We start from the raw sequence: 8,338 nt of genomic DNA, 5'->3' as shown, positions 1-8,338 counted from the left end.
TTCAGGACCGAGCAGCCAGGGGCCTCACTTGCTCGCCTTTCACCCACGAGTTTTTAAAAAAACGCCTCACACGGGGCACCACTCTGTCGGGTCCGCCGCCGGCCGACCCGAACAGCCCTTAGCCTCTTTCCTTTTGGTGGGCGAGCGAACGGCCTGGGATTCCTCTTTCCCTGCTGTCCCCTTTGGAAGGAGACGGGGGAAGAGAGCCATGAAGAGAGGTGAGCACAGCCGCCGGCCCCCCAAACAGCCCAGTTAAAGGACACACAGATGCGGCGGCAGGTTCTGTCGAGCAGTTCCATTTATTATCACACAAGCACTTGCTTTTATAGGCAGATAGGGAGGGAAGGTTTTAACATAATCCAATCAGCTTAAAGGTCAAGGGCATGCATCCTGTCTCAATGCCTAGCTATTGCAACCACACAGTGGTCACGAGCGCGGAAGCGCGTATTTGGCAATAAGGGCTAAGGCAAGGTTCCCGCAGACAACCCCACCATACTTCCTCCTGGTGCCGTCTTAGGCTGCCACGTTAATATGCCCTTGTGGGCCTATAATGGTGCCACTTGCAATGTCACTTAAGGTGGCGTTAGTTTTTAAAGCCCGACAAAAGCCCTCCATAATAAGGCTACGTTTAAGAGAGATAATGTTCAAATAAAGGAGAAGCAGTCATTTATTTCCTCTTACCTGGGAAGACTCAAAGTGAAAAATAAAATAATGGGTAAACCTGATAGTAAGTGTGCGAATAACCCTCTACTATGATTGTGACTTTTTAATTCATTTAGCATTTTAATGAGCTAATTTATATATTTAGCTCTATGTCAAGTATTCTACAAGGTAATATTAGTCTGAACACATTGGCTCACTTCACAAAAATAGAGTCAGTGTCTCCTTTGGCTTTAATATTTTCATGAAGGGGAAATATTTACCGTGAAGGGGGGAAGAGCTCACTTCTATCCAAATACCCACAGAAATTACTCTTTGTGAGTGAACTTATCTCCCCTACATTAACGCATCTCTTATTTTAAAGCGAAGCGCATGTCATAAAGTAACTATTCATAAAATAGCTATCTGTTTATTCTTAAATTATTAGGCCTATTCAAAGTTGAAAAATATATTTTAATTAACTTCAAATGTAGTTTTCTGATCAACATCCTTAAGCTTAGAACCTGACATAATAGATTTTCTGAGTGTGATTTCAAGATATTGTGAAAAGACCCTTCTGCTTACAAAATAATTCCTTCCTCTTTCACACAATTCATGGAACAAATATTATATATTGACTTCTGTGGGTGGGTTTTACAGAGGGAATGATTTTCAACAGCTATGTAAATAAGAGCAAATACTACCATTAGTAAGCAGCTATCGTGCTTTTTCAACTAGTATATGGAGCTTGGCCATATCTTTCTCATCCAGATGAGGAAAAGCCTTATGAAATATAAAAATATGAAGCTAGTGCAAGCTGAGATATGGAGGTGAGAATCTCAGCAGGAGATGGGACTCAGGAGAACACTGACATGCTAAGCCTCTCATAAGAAAGTCATGTTAAACATTCTCTACATGAACAACCATGCTTACACTTCTTATGAGAAAGAATAAACTGTATAACTTTGCCTCCATACCACAAAACGGATTGAATTTGACCAAAATGTGAAGCCATTTCTTTGAGTATTAAGAAAATAACTAAGTCATTGCTATAGATTAAGTAGTGTCCCCCCAAAGTTTGATATATTAGAAACTTAATCCTCACTATGACAGTGTTGAGGGTGGAAAATACTATTGTGGTCATTGAAAGGTGGGGCTTTGAACAGGTGGTTAAATTGTGAGGACCATGCTCTAGAGAATGGATTAATCCATTGGTGGTTTAATGATGGTCATGGGCATGGGTTCTAATGGCTTTAAAGCAGGGTGCGTGAGAAGCTTTCTCCTTCGGTCAGCCATTCTCAACGTTTGATACGCTATGTCACTGTAAAGTCACCACTAGGGAAAGGCCCTCAGCAGATGTATTCCCTGGACTTTGGACTTCCCGACCTCAAAAACTGTAAGGAATAAATATTGTTTCTTTACAAATTAGCCAGTTTCAGGTATTTCTTTTATAAGCAACAAAAATGAACTAAAACAGCACCAAGACTGATTGCAAATGTGAACAGATAAATCTATGCCTGCTTCTAATCTAAAGACAGTGGCTAGGCAGTGGGTCTATTATTAGATTCTGGCCATACTAGCCAAAACCTATTAACATTTTCAGTAACCTGAATTTACCAAGACACATACATTATCATCAATGTGAATTTGGCTGGTAAAGTTTTACAAACCCCCAAAATGACTTTGCAGATGGTACAATAAAGTATAGAACAGATGCTTGCGAATGGCCAAAAGATTCTCATGAGGACACTGCATGTATGAGAACTTCACAGAGGGTATATCTGAATATGTCCAGTTTGGCTAACCTGCTCATGGCACTGCCTGGATGGCTGCTCTTTGCTGTTCCTAAAGTAAGGTTTGATACAGATTTTTCCAATCTGCCTTTCTGCAAATGATAATTTTTATTGCAGTCCTCCCTCTCTGTATCTACCATTATATATTTTGTACATGAGGGTACTCCAAAAAGCTCCTGGAAGGATTTGTATTATCTTTCAGTGCTATTTTTCACTGAACTATTTGAAGTACCCTAGTATTTGGTATGCATTGCTTAGTCATTGCAGTTACATGACGTAATGCATCTGTAGTTGACAAAAAGAATCAATATTACCAGTAACAGGTAAGAATATTGGACTGTAGGACTGTTTTCTTTTGGGAAAGGATACATAGGTTTTATTTAGGTGAGAAGGATGTAACAAATGAATGCATGGGATGGAGTATAGCAAAAAAATGAAATTTTCTGATGCTTCCCGTTTATCCTTAACACATGCCCTTTTCCTTTCATAGCAGCTGTAGTATTTGGATCAAATTGACCCCAGGGGCTCAGAAATGATAATGTAAAATTAATCATTGAAAAAAAAGTTTTACCTTTTCTTTTACTAAAAATAATGGGATTATAATAGGGAGATAAAAAATGTAAACTATGATACTTCCACTTATACTTAACAGAAAACCCAAGCCATCTGGGTTAAACAAGCAAGGATACAGCTGGGCCACATATCTGAAAAAAAAAATTGCATAAAGTACAAAGAAATTGTGGGCTTTTAGCATGTTTGATCAAGGCTCAAGAGGCTGATAGAGCTGTGGTTGTATCTCTCAGTGACTCTTCCATCTGCCTTTCTCTAAACTTCAGCCTGCTCTCCTTTATTGAAGATAATGCGATCACCTCCTCCATATGTGGTAATGAAACCATCATAAAACAGAGGAGGCTGTTGCTTGTCTAGTTATTCATTACTGTTGTCAACTAGACAATTAAAAGAAATACTCTCAGTTTAGGGCTTACTATGGTAAAATAGATGATAATCCCATTTAAACATTTTGAAAACTGGTAATACTTTTCAATTTTTTTTGTAATTCTGCTTCCATTCTTCCTAACTTTGTCTTGATTAGTGAAAACAATATTGGTATTCTCTTTTACATTTTTTTAAAAGAAGACATTAATACCTGATTATATATTATCTGTTTTGTTTTTTACTCTTACTACTTACCTGAGACAACATTAATCTCTTTTTCCATGTGTTGTATATTTCTAAACTAATAGGATGGCAGGGGAAATTATGGTAGAGCAATAAGTTCTCATTTGTTCCAAGTGAGCAGTCCATGTTTTTAATAACCTCTATACTATATGGCAATCATTCTACAAATATACTCTCCATAAATAAGTGAGTTACAAGATATTCATTGAACCTTAAGTATGTTCTAAATTCTAGTCTGAAGACTTGGCACACAACATGACAGATTAGGTTTCTGCTATAATAAAGCACTGAAGTATTTTCATTAGATGTGTTTTAGAATATGATTTTATTCATCAAAATAAATCAGTTTGTCTTCATCAAACATACTCTGCCATGAAAGCACTCATAAAAAGAAAGTGACTTGCTATGAATTTACTACAAAAATCACATTACATTTTAAGATTTGGGCAATTAGAATGAAATTTGAGTATTTGGAGAGAAAAACTAAAGTATCTTCATCAGGAATTTCTCCTATTACAAGCAAATAAAAAGAAAATTGATTTTAATCAGAAGAGATTATCATTGCTGTGAGTTCAAATGTTCATTTTTCCACCATGGTTGGCTGTATATATGTATACGCTAGTAAACAAAAATAAGAATATTTGGCAATCAATTATGAAATGAAATTTCAATTCACAATGAGATGAAGGAAATGAAATCACTATTACTGTGCTTTCAGTATATATTTATCATAAAAGATTAAACATCGTATTTTAAGTTACCTTTGACAAATTTAAGTATTACAAGAAAAATAGTTCTAGAATTTTATTTATGACTACACAAACTGTTTATGTTAATATAATTTTAAACTATTTGAGTTTTCTCTATGATTTATGAATGTTAATAAGTGACATTTGTTGAACGTAGAAGCACATAGATAATTGCCTATTGAAAGTCATACTTATTTATAAATCACAAATATCTGAATCCAAACTAAGAATCACAAAGGTTCTTTCTCTCTGTACATGCAATTCTAGAAAGAGACAGAGAGAGAAAGAGGAGGAGGAGGAAAACAAGAGAGACCTACTGTAATGTGAACTTTGTATTCTCAGGTTTCAGGTTTTCTCTCCCAAATTCTTTATTCAGCATTTAGTAGATAAATTTGCTAAATGCTCGGCATTTTTTCTGGTATCGTAAGTTGCTTTTTGTCACAGTCTTAGGAGGAAACAAGTAAAACATAATAACTGAGTTGACAGTTAGATAGATTTTAAAAAAATGTTCAGGATAGGAAAACCACAAGGGGAGTTCAGTTCCATCGAACTGGGAATGTTCATTTTCTGGAACAGAAAGAGATTATGAGACACTGGAGACAGAGCTGCCTTGCAGAAACTGTGACCTCTGGTTGATGGGCCAAGCCAGCCGATGGTGTCCTCACAGGGAGTGACTGAAGGAATAAATAAGTAACATCATTTTTCTCTCTCTCCACCTTTGTATTGTCACCATGGGTTGAACCCAACCATCTAGAATCCCAAAGGCAAAAGGCCCATTGGTATACTTCATTCAAGTCAGGCTACCAAGACACAGAGCATGGTCGTGAAGGATGAATAATGCCTCTGAAGAAGTAAACCCATGGCATTCAGCACAGGGAAGAAAGTGAAGAAAAAAAAAAAGAAGACACGTAAAATAAAAAATGTTTTCTTTTGTAAACACAGAGGAACTAAGAGCTGTGTTCTTCACTGTTCACAGTTATATTCACCAAACTTTTAGCACAGTGCCTAGTAAATTGTAGAAACACAATGCATTTTTTAAATCAATGTATACATGATAAGGGAGCAGTGACAGCTATTCTTAAATTATTTAAAAACAGAATATGGAGTACTCTTGTTCTACATTGCTCCAGAGAATTATAATTATGACTAGAGGATTATACATAGAAGAAGGGTAAACAAACAAAAAATACATTTTTATGAGCTTGAAATTGTTTGCTAAATGATAAAATGTCTTATTAGTGCTGAGCTTTCTGCCATTAGACTCATTCAAATAGAGATATAGTCTTTTAGAAAGGGTAAAGTAGAATGAGCACAGGAACTGAATAAGTGCTTGGACTGGTAAAACGCTAATATTTCTACCATTTCTAAGCTCCTCCAATTATGGGGCCCACAGGAGAAATTTATTTCAGTCTCAGTATCAGGAGAGCCGTGGTTCTCTTGAGGAACTATTTGTGTTTGTAGTTATCCCCTTAGGAACATTCTAAATCTCTATACGAATCTTTGCTTTGACGGTTAGGAACTTTAGAATCAAATTTATGGTCCATTTTAACAAATGTGTAGAATGTTTTATGACTCTTGAATTTGCATACTAACACTACCTCTGGCTGTATCTTATTTTTTCTTTTATGCACCATTTATGTAATATATTTTTTAATCTTACTGGTTATTTTCTAACTTATTAATATGCCTTCAAGGAAAAGGCAGGATATAAACAAAGTCTTCTACAATTCTGTTTTAAGCATCTTAATGAATTTGAAGAAAAAAATATTTGTAGCTGACAATTTGTTTAAATCCTCTTACAAAACATATATAACAAGGATGTTTTTACATTGCAAATTTTACTCAATCTCTTCAGTCTTTGACAAGTAGATCTCTAAGTTGTAGAGAGGGGCTAATGGATGTGCATCTTATAAAAGCAAACTCCTAAAAGAGAAGATTTTTAGCTAACTTCTCTTGTGAGGTTTGAGACTATTAAAATATCTCTGATATTTGACGTCACCTCAACAGAAGTTTAAATACAGGAGAAAAATCGATGAATTCCTAGGAGTAATTAATTCAGGTGGAGGAAAGTTCTGAAATGGATGGCCAGGTTCAATGCCAGGGTCCATTCCATGGTGGTGTAAGGGTTGTGTTTATATCATGTGGATGTAGTGGAAAACCTCTCTGGAATCAACAAATCTAGAATTAGAAACATTAGCTGAAATTAAATACTAAGTGTGAGGGTAAAAGATAAATACATGCATAAGAAAAAACATTTTGGAGATCAAATACAAAATGATGTGGGTTTAGCACATCCACTTTCCCCTCATCCCACACTAGGGGAGCTTCACCATGAGTACAAAAACAAAAAACAAAAAACACTGCCACTTTTCAGAGGAAACCATATTTGCCAGCAAACACCAATTTAATTTCTCTGTTTGATACTTGTAACTAGGATAGACCTTGCAAACAATGTTTTGAAAGTAATTACAATTGAAAGAAATATTTGTGTGTATGTGCCTGTGTTGCTGGTTAAAATAATAGTACATGCTGAGATACTGAATATAGGAGAGGAAATGTAACACTTTGTAGGAGAGGAAAGGTTTTTTTCTTCATCCATTGCAAGGTTCATGGCTGAGGCCTGTATAACAAAAGATGGATTAAGAAGAGTAAAGCATACAAGTTTATTTAATACAAGATTCATGTGACTTGGGAGCCTTCATAAGGAAATGAAGATTCAAAGAAGCAGGAAACTTGCATATTCTTATGGTTAGTTGTGGTGAAGATTGGACAGTTGTGCAGAAGTATGACTGGACAAAGGAGGTGTGATCTAATGGTAATAAACTGGTGGGCACTTAGCAAGGCCTGTTTGTTTAGATTTTTCTCTGTGGCCCTGTATCTTCAGAGACAAGGTTTTTTTTTCCTTCCGAGTATAGGGAGGACACCTCAAAGTAGGGTCCTATAATCTGTTTCTGAGGAGAAGGGCACGAGAAAGTCAGAGAATGACCTTCCTGGATTTTATGACCTGCTTCAGGGGAAAAAGGGTGAGAGGAAGGTGAGAATGACTTTCCTGCTTCTGCAGTTTTCTCAAATGCCAAGTTGCTATATTTGGGGTAGTGTGTCCTGAACCCCATCACTGACATAGCTAAACTTTAATGTATGTTTAATTTCTGGTAATGAAAACAGTTTTCATATGTGTTGACATCATCTAATATTCACAAAAAAACAGTAAAATAAAAGTGAAATGCTTTCATCACACACACACAAAAATCTCAATGCATTTATATGACCTAAGGATATTATATGGGTATTAAATCAAGTCAGAGTTGGAATTCAAACCCAGGATTTGTCCAACAAAGTTTTCACACTACAAAATTATTTAGACTTCCATGCATGACTTATAGCATGTTACTAGAGTCATTTAATACTATATTGTAAATTAATGTAAAATAAGAGTTTATGCTCCTTTTTTATGAACAAAATGTAAATTTTTATAAATAAACTCTTAAAAGTAAAAATATTTCCCTGAAAATATGGCTAAAATAAGAGTCTAAACAACTACCTATTTAGTTATCTATTAAGAAGCTATTTATGGCTAAACAACTATCTATTTAGTAGACATGTTTCATTTTTAAGACTTATACCTCCATTGAAAGTTAGTAGTAACAATTTTGGAAACATCTATGTTCTAATCGCATTTGGTTGGCTAAATACTTGTGAAAAAACTCTTGGGAATTCCATTTTAGAAAATGCAAATAGGTTTTTACATTCTTACATTATTTCACTAATTCACAGCTTGACTATCTTTGAAAATAATTTAGGGCATTAATTTTCAGATGAACAATTTGCCAGCACACATTCTTTCTTTACACAAAGAAACAAAGATTTGCATGTACTCAGCCATCACAATGTTTGAATGCATCTTCAAAAAGGGAGAACATGCCTAAAACTTTGAAAGTCACACATTATAAATTTGAAAACTAAAATAATAATCTGTAA

The sequence above is a fragment of the Cynocephalus volans genome, chromosome 7 (genome assembly GCF_027409185.1).
Source record: "Cynocephalus volans isolate mCynVol1 chromosome 7, mCynVol1.pri, whole genome shotgun sequence".
NCBI lineage: Eukaryota > Metazoa > Chordata > Mammalia > Dermoptera > Cynocephalidae > Cynocephalus > Cynocephalus volans.
This window is presented reverse-complemented; position numbering follows the sequence as displayed.